The sequence below is a fragment of the Sander lucioperca genome, chromosome 13 (assembly GCF_008315115.2).
Source record: "Sander lucioperca isolate FBNREF2018 chromosome 13, SLUC_FBN_1.2, whole genome shotgun sequence".
NCBI lineage: Eukaryota > Metazoa > Chordata > Actinopteri > Perciformes > Percidae > Sander > Sander lucioperca.
In genome coordinates, this window is record NC_050185.1 from 34,170,842 (window position 1) to 34,184,405 (window position 13,564).

Genomic DNA, 13,564 nt, shown 5'->3' on the forward strand with positions numbered 1-13,564 from the left:
CACACACACACACACACACACACACACACACACACACACACACACACACACACACACACACAGCCAGCCCTTGTCTTAATTCGTCCAACTCAAGCTTCTTTATCTGTCTGAGTTGTGTCTGGACTCAATGATAGCGGCACATCCCTCTGTGCTCAGGGTGTGGACTGTTTGGTGTTTGATGCATATCAATTCATGACACCGGTGGAATTTAATTTTATGTGTATGAAAATGTGTATTAATGAGCAGTTAGCCATTAAGAGAAACTTGTCTAATAGTATCTACTACTCAAAACCAAACTCTTTGGTGGCGTTTGCCCACTTTGACTCGGGGTTTGTTGGTTAAATGACCTGCACGCTGAAGGAAGTAGTGGAAGAGTCCTTGTCAATCAGAAATAAAGTAGCTGCAGCTTGTTAACCAGGAAGAGGTAGCTGGTACTTGTCTCCTTACATAAAGGAGGATATCTATGAATGAAGGGAATGTGGGATTCTAAGAAATCGAAATTTAAACATGTCTCATGAAGTTACGAAAGCCAAACAGGACAACGGTCATTTTAAAACAAACGCATCACTGTTTAATACCTGGTGGTCGTGTGATGCGAGTTTATGCGTTCACTCCAAACCAGTTGTTTCTGGCATGGATTTTTAATCGTGTGAACAGCAAATGTGCTGCAGTGTCAACTTTGACCCTTTTTTTCCCCCAAGGACAGGGCATAGCTGGATGTCATCGCGCTGTGCTGCTCCAAGTGTGAGCACGTGTCTCCACCGGGGCCTCACTGCAGTGGACTACTGCTGCTGCTGTGGTCCAGCTTGGTAGCCGAAGCCAACCTGTGACGGTCTCCTGCCCCAAATCAAGCTTTGTCTTGTGCAAAGCTGTGCTTCGACTACTGAGAGAGCTGTTTTTAGAAGTCTTTGTGTTCAGCACCTTTTGTAGATTGGTTCAGTTTAACTCCTGCGTTCCTGTTTGTACTCTCCGATATCAGATTTATTTTACGTTCGACTTAGAAGACTTTTATTGTGAAGAAGCTAAAGGAAATGTAGTGTATTTTACAGAGTTGGCAGAACTTTGTTAGCGGTGTTCTTCCTTAAGAACAGTTGGTCTGCGCAACAAGATATGGGCATAATCGGCGCTATTATGTCAGTGTTAGATGAAAGCTGAAGTTTGTTCTGAGGTTGTTACTTTTTGAGAACACCTAACACATCAAGGTAAACAGTGTTTACATCCTTGTGCTGTGGATAACCATAAACACTGTTGGCATGACTTGAAAGATCATACCTGCAGACACATGCATTTAAAAAAAAAAAAATTGAAATCTGAGCTATTAAAACATGTTTTATACATTTACATATTGAGTAAAATTGCCCTTTTTTCTGAGCATGTCAGTTTTAGTCAGTAGTGAAAACCTTGAGTTATTAACTGTAGACAGTTGTCATAATGTTTTAGCTCCCACCAGGACAAGATGTCAAAACTCACAGCAGCAAGCTGCAGCTGAAATGTCTTTAAAACAACCAACAGAAAAGCATCCTAGAATAGATTTTAGGACTGAGTTTAGCATCATGGTCTATGTCCATTGAGGTTTGACGTCCAGTTAGAATTTATTTAGCCCTTGTCGCTCTCTTGACCTGGGTTAAACGTATGTACGGGTTGTTGTTGGCCCTCTGCTGTCTGATTTCTTAACTCTGCAGGAGGTGATGTCACCACACTGATCATGTGAAGCTGGGTAGTCCTTGATGATGATGTGTAGCATGCAGGCCTACTGGCGTACGCGCTGACTGTCGTTTCCTCCATATTTGGTTCTTGCAGAGAGGCTTCCCCTCTCTGTCGTCACTGTGCTCTGCTGTGAGACCATCAGACTGCAAGCGTCTGGTAGACAATGCTGATGAAGTTTCCCTCTTACTAAAATTTTGATTTTGAATGTGAGAAATTACTAACCATTACAAGGTTATCACTTATACAGTTCCTGTTTCTCTATAATATGCAAAATCTTTAGTGCCTTTCTTGGGAACTGTCTCAAATCGAACAAGTCCTGCCTGTGTTTCTCATTTTTTTCATTCAGAGAGAAATTGAAATGTGTGTGTTTTTATATTAAGGGTTTTGTTGAATACCGCCTGTGAGGAAGATGTCAAAGTGCTGCTTCCCCCCGCCTTAACTTGCAACAGTAACTGGGAAATCCCAGCGTACAACCCTCACCTTGAATAAGTAAATCTTTTTAAATACAATATGACCTCAGAATGATGCTAAAATACACAAGGGGAGTAGAACAAACCTACTTGCCATAGCCAACTAAAAAAGAGGATTGAGCCCTTTTCCCAACACTACCAGTGCATTTATCTAAGACTGCAGAGCCAACGTGGCACAAGGTTTATTTATAGGCTTCATCAGCGATACCCTGTGGGCTTTGGAGCAGGTATCCTGACTGGTGTGTGTGCTGCAGCACCCATGGGAATTTGTCTTTGGTCTCCACCTGAGGTGTGTGCTCTGTAGTGAGTTTTCTGAGAAAAAGAGAGGGGACTGCGTCTGTTGGGGTGGTGAAATTGGAGATAACAGAAAATGGAAAGGATGTTTGACAGAGAGCATTTGAACAGTACATTATGCAACTTGAGGTTCTTCCCCTGCAGCAGCTTTTTTAATCTAAATTAAAAGGAAGCAGTAAAGCATTTTTATGTGCAAACTGATCTCATATAGAGCCTACAAAATAAGAATTGGAGAGACAAAGGGAGGGGTTAGGGTTAATGTTAATGTTAGCCTCTGGCAGTCAGTCAGGCATGCACAGCAGGCTGCAAGAACTGGCTTGAAGTTCTGTGAAGAAAGACAAAGGGAATAAACACAGAAGGAAAGAAAAGGTGACAGTGAAATTAGAGTGACTTATTGGAGTGAAGAAGGGAGGACCTGACAGAGGAGAGGGTGATGGTGGACTTGAGAGTAAGATGAGTCACTACATAGTAATGTGTGTTGGCTGATAATTAGGTATAAGCAGATAAAGGACGACCACATTGTTTTCTCTGTCAGCGTTCATGTCACTGTGCGATTTTACATTTTGATCTCATGTCTGAATAAGCTTCTAACTCCCATCTGATCTTAATATTGCTTGTTTGGTGAAGCACCTAACTTAACGAAACATACCGCTACATATGTATTACTTCAAAATATTGTGTACATCATACACACTCCCCAGCATACACACATGCTGGCGCTGCTACGTAGGCTATGGCGAAAACTCCTCGTGGAGCCTCAGCAGAAGCATAAATCCCGTTCCAGAATTGACATGATTTTCTTTTACAGGTTTTAGAGTAATGGTTTATAATACAAATATTTGGCCTCTATCCTTGTCCTACTGAGTTTTTTTTTCATACAGTGATGATTATCAATGTTCTTGTTATGGATGATCTAGCATGGACTTTCTGGTAGTTTTGTATAGCCTTAACAGCTTCACCATATTACATTTTGTTTTGACATTTCAGGTGGTTGTAGACAGTCATGGTGTTACCATGCAGAGTATAAATATGGAAAAAAGCTTCTTTTTTTTTCTCCATTTAAGCACAGTGTTTTATCTGAAGGATTCGTGCATTTCCTCTTCCGTGATTCTGACTCACTTTGTTCTGCTGATGCAACTTGGGGTCACATTTGGAGCACTTGGTCTCTCTCTCTTGTACAGTTAAGCACATAACTCTAAGATAACACCCAGCCTTCACTCCTACCTGTTCAGTCAGTCTGTTCTCAAGGTGGTTTCATGCCTGTAGTGTGGTTTTGGTCAAATAATCATTTGAAATGCTAAATCCCACAAACTAAAGATCAGCAGTACAAATTGTGGGACTGAAAGTTTCATTTAGAGCATTTTTTTGGTGTGTGTGTGTGTGTGTGTGTGTGTGTGTGTCAGTGCGCACAGCTCATCTAAATATTCATGAGCAGACCATATAAGGGAGAAATCCTCTCTTTTCATCCAGGACTTTTTCACAGGGTTGCATTAGGGCCCATAGAACAGCAACCGGGCCATTTTCAGCCCAACCAATGTTACATACCCTATTAGGAGACCTTAAGGAACAGTGTGAAATACCCTATATAATCATCCTATCACCCCTTTAAAGCAACACTATGTAACTTTTAGCTGCAGCTGTAGTTCCAATGAGACAACCTGTATGGGGACCGAAGCGGGAAAAGTTACATAAGCCGCTTTCCGACCGGAGGGATTTTTGCAGTTCCTAGACTCCGACTGGACCAATTTGGGGATTATTAAGTTCCTCTGGCCGCAGTTCCTGTAACTCTTTCAGCTCGTACTTCAGGGCAGGGTCTTTTCTCTTTCCCGCATGTGGTGGTTAGATGGCTGTGTTTATAATAACAAAAGGTCAGTTCCTATGGCCACTTGGCCAGTGCGAATGCAAATGGCAAAACCGGTTTTGGGGGAGAGTAGTTAGTAGAACTGTTAAAAAGTGGACTGTTCTATAACTACGTTCCTGTAACTACTTGGTCGGAAAGAGGTTATAGTGTTGCTTTAATTTACGGATGTGCGCTTTTGACATTTCAAGTCCTAATATTGATTATTAAAAATGATCAGGACTTGTTTGCAGTGTGAACGAATGCTGTACACAGGTTGTAGCAGTTTTGGCGTTTGGGTTTGATCAGTCACCGCCTCAGTATTTTTAAGTTGAAGCCAGGGAGCAGGGACTTTATTGGGTGACGGGAACTACTGTGTCCTAGGAACCAAATCTGGAGCTAGATTTCCGTGGTTAGAGTGCATGCAAAGTTCCTAAATACTTTTTGATTATACACTTGTATTTATTAGCTGCTAGTAGCAAGTATACCAACACTTTGCAGCAGAACAGAAATGAATTACTGCTGTCCTTGATTTGAAATATTGTGAAGCCAGGAAATCTCTAACTGACTAAATAAAATAAAAAGGTCAATGGAAAATGGCTACAGCAAAGGCAAACCGCAATAAATCATTACTTGAAAGAAATTCCTGGAACAAATGTAAAGCCCCCAGAAACGCAGACTCCTACAAGAGGTCTTGTCTGAATGCACAGCTTACTGCGTGACTGCCTGAGGAGCAGCAGCTTTTAGTTTGGCAGATGTCTTGGCCCTGGGAGTCTCTCCTCTGACCTTTTTAGAATATCATCTGATATGCACTGAACACCGAGCAGCCCTGTGAATGATGCATATGTTCCCTTTAGTGGGGGAATCGTAGTGCACGGCTCAGCTGATCAGCAGAATGTGGCGGAGCTGTTTATCATTGAACAACCACTGTTTGTCCACTCGTTGCAGTGGTTGACGGATTACAAAATTCAATTAGGAGTACGGAGTCATGTTTGATGCATGTCTCATGGCCGGTGGTGTTCTGTGTCAGTTTCCCAGAAGAAAGAAAGAAAGAACTGCTTTACTGCGAATAACAATTATGTAGTCTGTAAATTGTCAGAATGTCACCCCCGCAGGTGTGGTGCAGACAGGCCGCAAGTTTTCCTTTTGGATCAATTTTAACACATTTCTTCTCAAGATGATGAGCTGGTTTTCATGTTTGTCTTTGGGCTCCAAAAGCACTTCATGTTTACATGACTTGCCTTTAAGTATTACTTCATAAGACTTGTCTGGTGCAACTTCTGAAATTTTTGTGTCTCCTAATGTGACTTGCAGCTCTCTATTGTTTGATCTTATAATGCATCATTCAGTTTAGGTATTTCAATTTTGGCCATTACACTGCAGTTAAATGCTGATCATCTACAGTTAGGGCTGGGACAGTTCAGCAATACCGCGGTCATATGACGCCTACCGTGGGTCTAAGCTCGTCACCGTCATCACTGCAACGGCACAGTTGAATTTCAGCCTGCATGCATGTTTCATAGCCTAAAACAGAGCGGCTTATATTGGTAGAGAAAGCAACAAGTTAGCAAACTGCCGAGTCACCCTCTCTGCTCTGTCTGCTCAGCTGCTAGACGGGCTGCACTCATTGTCGGCAAACTTTATTTATATTTTACTTTATTGACAAAAGAGCTACCTGAACTGTCTGTGGAATGGATCAACTGAGATGAGAGAAACCATTGTGGCCCTAAATGACAGCAAAACTCAGTAAAGACTCTCACATTGAGCTGAAATGGAAACACTGTGCTGCAATCTTTTTATACAGTCTATGGCTGCAACATATGATGTAAGGTTTAAGCCGATGTTTTTTCGGGGGTAACGCCATTCACTTTACCGGCAGTATTGACAACAGATAAAGCCACTGTGTCTTGAGAAGCTCTAGCTTGTTGTTTTATTGTTCGCTTTTAACTCACTTTACATCATCTTTGCTATCTCTTTTTCCTCTCTCTTTTCCTCACAGCGGCACTCGCTAATACGCTAATCTCCGTTACCTCTTGCTCTTCTTGCGCGACCACACGGGCACTGACGCCACTCACTTAAGGCACCCTGCCATTCTCGCTATAACTTATGCTACTCTCGCTAGGGGGTTGCTGTATACCGCGCCACCGTGGGAATTTCTTGCTTTTCAACCGCGGTAAGAAACAATCCGTTACCGTCCAAGCCCTATCTACAGTCATGCTAGGAGCTCTGTGAAGCTGTAGATGGCCACAGTACTTTGAGCTAAATGCCAACATGCTTATGTTTACCATGTTCACTTTCTTAGTTTAGTTTGTAAGCATGAATGTCAGTACCACATTTCATAGCAAGCGATCCATTAGTGGTTGAGATATTTCAGTGTTGACCCAAAGTGATGGACCAGTTAGAACAACTTGAACATGCTGCTAGCTTGGCCAATAAAAAAAAAAAACTTAATGGGGAAAAAGTGTGACCGTTAAATTCAATTAAGACAAACTTTTTTAAGGTCAGCCTTCACTTTTAGAAACACTAGAAATGTAAATAAGTGAAGGGAATAAGAGAGCCTGACAAAGTCCTTTGTCATGATGACGAAGCAGAAAGACTTGATAAAACCCGAGTAAGTGTGTCATCGGTTTTCCCACTTCCTGTGAGAATAAGTCCTAAAAAAGGCTTCAGAGTAAATCAGTACAGCGTGTGTGCGACCGACTGACTACCGGAAACCTTTTCTTTAGTGCCAGTTGAGTCTCTTACTAGTATAACAGATGTGCAAGATTGTGACGTTGATACTCAAACATAAAGAATTCTCAGTGACATACAGTGAATACAAAATGAAACATGATAAAAAGGCAGACAATGTTAATAGCAGGATTAAGGGCTGTTTTGTTAAACACAATAAAATGTACTTATTATAAACTTTTCTTGCATCGTTTGGAGATGTATGGGTCAGACTTAACCTGCAGATGTGCTGTAGAAGTGATGAGCACTTCATGTCTCTTCTCTGACTAAACACCAATGAAGAGAACTTTCACAACTCTGATCTCAGCATTGAAGCTAATAAAAAAATCACTGGAACTTGAAACTTCAGCTTACCATCAGTAGGTTGTGTTGAGGTGTGTGTGCATGCTTTGTAAGCAGCAGTGTGACATTAGACATTTTCAGACCACTGTTCAAACTAAGCAGATAAGTGCGGATAAATACTTGAGGAATTTGTGCTGATTCCATGACTTGGCAACAGAGTTGTTGCATAAGCCAGAGTTTCTATGTTAGGTGGCTGATAGACCCAGGAGTTTGTGTCATGACCCAGAATAGCAGCGATTAACAGATTTTACTGTTAACCGATCTTTAAAATGTCATGGTTAATTAATCGTAAAGGCTCCGCTACACCGAGTGTAAACTGACTGCACATTATGTGTAGAAGTGTGTGCAGTTCTTATTAAACCTCCTTGACAACATAAACGCTTGCGTGCGCACACGCGCTACACACGTGAAATCAGACGCCGGGCACCTTGAGTATTGATTGTCAGAGTGATGTACGGCGTGCCATGGTGGTATAACTTACTGCTGCAATTTTGCGATACATCAAGTAAGCAAACATCAGGAAAACGCAGAGCCAGCCCCTGACCTCACGGCAGCTGCAGCTGCAGCTGCAGCTGCAACGGGGAATTCAACCCAAGTTGGTAAGCTTGCTAGCGACTTTATTGTTTAACTTTAAGTGTTTGTTTGCTTGTTAACGTTACCAGTTAGCTAATGTTAGCCTGTTTTAATGTTAACCGTAACGTTACAGTTAACCGCTAACGAGTCAGAAGCCTGTTTGCATTTACAGTGAGCGAGCTGACGATAGCGTTGGCGTTCGTATGAGTCAAAACTCCGCAACAGCTTAATCATGTCACTGGCGTTACAACTTAACGTTACTTACTTAATTACTCTTTGTCCGCTATGGGAAATAAGGCTGCAAAGAAATCTCTACATCGCATTTATTCCTTGGCAACATGCTGCGAATCTCCCTGTGACAGGTGCATCTTGTCCAGCAGCTCCTCCAACTTTTAGACACACCAGCTAGCAGGGCCATTTCTAGCCCAAAAAGGGCCAACTTCTTCTTAAGGACAGCACTGTTGTTTGTGGTGACTGATTCACCTCTAATCATTTCAAATTAATTTAAATAAAAAGCTTGATGATTGATCATATAATCATTTTCAAAACATTCAAAACTGTTACTTTTATTTCTGTTTCAAAAGCAATACATGACAATCAAATCTAGAGTGTTCATGTGATTTTAATACATTAGTAGTGAAATTAATGAATGCATAATAATCGTGAAACCGTGATCATTCTTCAGACTATAATCGTACCAACAAAATCTATAATCGTTGCGTCCCTAACCCAGATATGGCTGTTTATTTACACTAATCTTGTGAACTCCTTGTGAAGAGGGTAATAAGATGCTGGACAAATCCCGATACGCTTTGCCTGTAATGTTTGGTAACAGATCAGTGGAAATGTAAGGATGTCAGATATTTACTTCTGCCAGGGAGGTTATTCTTTCTGTCCTGTTGGTTTGTTGAGACCTTGGGCAAGTTTAATCTCAATACGGTGTACACCGTTTTGCTACGGTTTTGGGGTTGAACGCCGTTTCCTCTGTACGGTGTGCAACAAGCTTTGTTTTCTCTCGTTTGGTGGGTGCGTCTTGTTTAGTGTCTGTGTCGCATGTGATACCCGATCAGCAGAGACGTGTGTAATAAAAAGGCAGAGCGCATTCGCACACAACGGGGTTCAACGCACCCCTGTTTCAGTTTAAATAAACATGTTGCTGCATTTTGTCAGGGTTGAACAGGACCCTGGTCACACGAGAAACGTTGTGCAGTGAAATTAATCTATGTGTCTTTGTGATGTATCTGGTTCTAGGAGCTTAGTGACTGCTCGCTCTGATCTACCGTTAAAAAGGTAGCCAAGTGGGACATGCACTAGTCGGTAGGGCTGGGCAGTATATCGATTGTTATATCGATATCGCGATATGAGACTAGATATCGTCTTAGATTTTGGATATTGTAATATGGTAAGTGTAGTCGTTTCCTGGTTTTAAAGGCTGCATTACAGTAAAGTGATGTCGTTTTCTGAACTTACCAAACTGTTCTAGCTGTTCTATTATTTACCTTTACCCACTAAGTCATTAAATCATTTCTGGTGATTATTTATCAAAAATCTCATTGTGTAAATAACATTTTGTTAAAGCACCAATAGTCAACCATACAATATTGTCGAAATATCGACATCGAGATATTTGGTCAGGAATATCGTGATATTTGATTTTTTTTTTTCTATATCGTCCAGCCCTACTAGTCGGTCACAAAAGCTTACAGAGCTTCTTCCTATTTTCTCTCTTCTGTGCCTTTTACTCCTTCCTGGGGTTTTCTTTTGGGGATTGTACATGGGTTTTATTCAATTAAGAGCAACTCTACTGAAATAAGTTTTTGCCAAGAAATGTTAAATTCTGGTGTGACAAGGTGTTTAGATTAAAACAAGGAATACATTTATGCAAGACACTTGATCCACTATTAGGAAACTTGGAATAAGATCCTGAATCTTGGTTAAATTAGCCTGAGAAAGTCGTGAATTTGGTTGAAATGATCATTAGTGATTTTAGGCTGAATGGTAGTGTCACGTGATATCATCAGCCATTATTACGATAGGCAGCAGACTGTTGAAGCAACTTCATGCCTGCTGACTGAGCTATTGAGTTAACCCCTGGAAATGGCACTGGGTCATAAGAAGCTTTTTTTATTTAACAGTAAAATGTAGGCCAGTTAAGAAGTTAAGCTGCCAGCTTCACAAAGCAAACATTTAGTGTTGAATTAGTTCACACGACCTCTTTTCAAAAACACTGTGTAGAACAAATTAAAAAGGGAAGAGTACCAGAAACCAAGACACCTGCTTCTGCAAAAGATAATGGAACATGTTCAAAACTGTAACCGTTGACTGAAATGCATTAAAAACTTGAATCCAGACTTTAACTGATCTTTCAACACAAGACGCTCTTGAACATTTGAATGCTGCCTTTGTGGAGCCTAAATCTGCACTCACTGCTCAGTTGTAATTAATTAATTAAGTAAGGACATTTTCATTTATACAGCGCTTTTCACAGACAAGGTCACAAAGTGCTTTACAATATGCATAGACAATAAAAACATGGTAAAAATAGTCAATAGAATAAAATACAAATACAACAGATACAATTATCAATAAATAAAAGACACAGGCTACCCAAAAGCTAGCCTGAACAAGTGAGTCTTTACTTGTCCCTTAAAACAGTCCACATTCTCAGCAAACCTAATGCTGGTTGGCAGAGCATTCCAGAGTCTGGGTGCCATAGCCTCCAAGGCTCTATCCCCACATGTCTTCAGACGAGTGCGTGGCGTAGATAGCAGATTTTGATTGACTTACCTTAGAGACCGTGAGGGGGTGTGTAAGTGAATTATGTTGGCAAGATAATCAGGGGCCTGACCATGTAGAGCCCTATAGGTTATAGTAAGAATTTTGAATTGGATCCTGTAGGTTACAGGAAGCCAGTGAAGGGAGTAGAGTAGAGGGGTGATATGGGTGCGCCTGTAATTGGAGAAAATCTGCAAAAATCTTCGTATCTAGGCCTTTTTAAAGGCAGGATAAGTTGTAAATATTTCACTGTTGCTATCCATCTTTGAACCTTACCTATGGTTTAGTTTTTAATTTCCTTTTCTCATTTTCAGAATCTGTATGAGCAACATTTGGGGAAAAATTTGAAATTAAGTTTTTTTTAATTTATTTTTTACAGTGTGTTTAGTCGTCGTTCTTTACTAACTTGTTATCGTCACAGATAACATATCGTATCGTCATACTGTATTATCTAAATATATGTTGAACAAATCTATTTGTAATGACAAGGTACACCACACCCTCACCCTATTGTGGGCTCAGGTTGCATGATTGTTAATGGATTTTATCTCCTCTCTATGGTTGTTCCCGGCTCTTTATACTGTGCGTGATTTCTAGCTTTCTAGAAATCGTGTTTTGGAAAAAAACTTCCTGCCGTCAAAGCTTCTCTTGAAAATCCCTGGAGGACACATGACCATGACACAGTTTAGCAAACGAAATGAAGCAAAGGTCAAAACTGTACCCTGTTAAACCATTTCTCAACTCTGTGACTCAAAACTAAATAAACAGTTTAAGTTTGAAGTTCAGAAGTCATGTAAATTGTTGATGTCAGTAAATGACTTGTGTCACATTTCTGAAATGCCAAATGACAATTATGGGCCACGAGAGGTACATTTGCAGTGAAGGCTTCGTATCAAGAAGTGGCTCTGACCTGTAAATATTTTAAATTTAAAGGGGAGTAGTACTGCGTATGTAAAAAAAAAAAAAAAGTCTCTTTTGTGTCTCCAGAGGGAGCTGTGTCTGAAGTCTGATAAACTTGTCTAAATCTTAAGCTATGTCACTTAAGTCAGCTTTGGTTGCGGCTGAAGACTTGAAGTTTGAAAATGACAAATCTGGAGTTGTGGAGAGAAGTTTGTTTACCAGACCTCTGTAGCCTGCTCCTCATCTTTAGGCTACAATAGCTGCTACTAGCATCACACAGCTGAATCCCACACCTGAATGTTCTGTGGTTGAGTTGCATTGTTGGTAATATAGGTGCCAGGTTTTGACAAAGCCGTATCTCTGGTTCTGCACCATCAGTTTTGAAGTTTTGTCATAGGAGTGCAGGGCTGAATCGGAGTTCTCTTTAAGGATTTTGCTAACTGATTCCTGAAAGGTGAGGTTTGGACCTGCTGTGCTTCTGTCTATGTTGCTGGTTACTTATCTGCATAGTTTTTACAATATGGAGGATCAGAGCCAGCACTGAAAAGTGTGGCTAAATGTTACAAGACACAAATGTCATCACAGCTAAAGTACTGTCATGCAGTTGACTTTTTTTCCTTCTTTTTTTTTTTTTTTTAAATAATTCAGTGTTGTTGTACTCAAAATGCCTCAGAATCAGCTTACGTTAATGTATCCAGCTTGAGTGAAAATAAATATACAACGGTCAACATTCAGACAAGACAATTTAATACATCTAACATATATTTTTAGTTGCTTTTCATGCTTTTCAAATGATATATGACAACAATCTAAACTTAAGATTCAAGAAGAACCGTAATTAATGAGCAGATTTAATACAATCTAAACCATGTGAGTGCAGCTCTCTGTGGATGGAGATCTCTTCTGTTGCAATTCAGGAGACCGTTTTGTCTTCTAGTTTTGCTGAGTTTTGATTGGTTGCTCTGTGTGCATGGAGAACATTTTCATCTAGAGCCTTATTTTCCTGTGTTTGTGTGGTGTTTTTTCCCAACCTCTCACTGTGGTTGTACAGTCATGCTCTCTGCAAATGTGACCTCCAGTTGGTCACAGTTTTTACTTGAAGAGTTGTATGACTAAGTAAGACCAACATTCAGTATAGATGCTGTGCTTTCACTAATCCCCCTCAGTGGCCACCACGCTCTTTCACCGGACTTCTCAATCTTTAAACCCCTGAACATTTCTGACTTCTCATATGTTAATTTTATGCTGGTTTGGCTTCTTGAGAGATTCAAAGCAATAATATTGTCAAAGCCAGTCAAGACATTCAGGTTATCTGTCAGTTTCTTCTGTCCAGCAGCTATTTAGCTTTTAGCCAGAGCTTTTGCTATTTATGATCTACTTCTGTGTCTAGTCATAGGAATGTGGAAAAAATGGTTTTACTCCAACATAAGCTGATGAAGAAACTCGACATGTGAACACACTGCAGTCAAGATCTACTCTGCTCCAGATACAAGTTATGTGTGTTGTGCAAACAAAAACACATCCAGGGATTGACAGTAACTTTTTTTCTCAAGTAGCACGTGAACTCATTTATTTGAATACAAAACGTGTACTAGGTTTGTAATTTTGGCTTCAAACTGCATTTGTTTTCATAATTATGTAATTTTTTTTTTTTTTACTGTATGTGGATTAAGGTTCATTTATTGTCATTGTACAGAACAGGTTGCACAACAAAATGCAGTTGTAGTCACTTATGCCACACAAGAAAAACAAAAGCAGTAGTGCATCCCTGTAGTGCATGTTTTCAATGTGCGTAAGGAGGAATGTAAACGGCAGCAACAAAACCACTGGTGAATTGTCTGGGCAATTAATATGGCCGGCATCTTGACTTTAAAAATTCTACATCAGGAAACATTGTCCACCAACTTTGACTAAGTTTGAGCATCATTGATGTAAA

The 13,564-nt window shown here is 40.4% G+C and overlaps 1 protein-coding gene across 3 annotated transcripts in view; it reads left to right on the forward strand.

Moving 5' to 3' along the window:
• Positions 1–13,564, forward strand: part of larp1 (La ribonucleoprotein 1, translational regulator) — a 65,943-nt gene that overhangs the window by 11,620 nt on the left and 40,759 nt on the right. The window contains exon 1 of one of the 3 annotated variants that reach the window (XM_031307961.2): positions 7,833–7,979. The exons of the other annotated variants lie outside the window; for them this stretch is intronic. The gene's annotated coding sequence lies outside the window, so the exon portion shown is untranslated. Of the gene's footprint in view, positions 1–7,832; positions 7,980–13,564 lie in introns of those variants that run through there. 3 annotated transcript variants of the gene reach the window in all.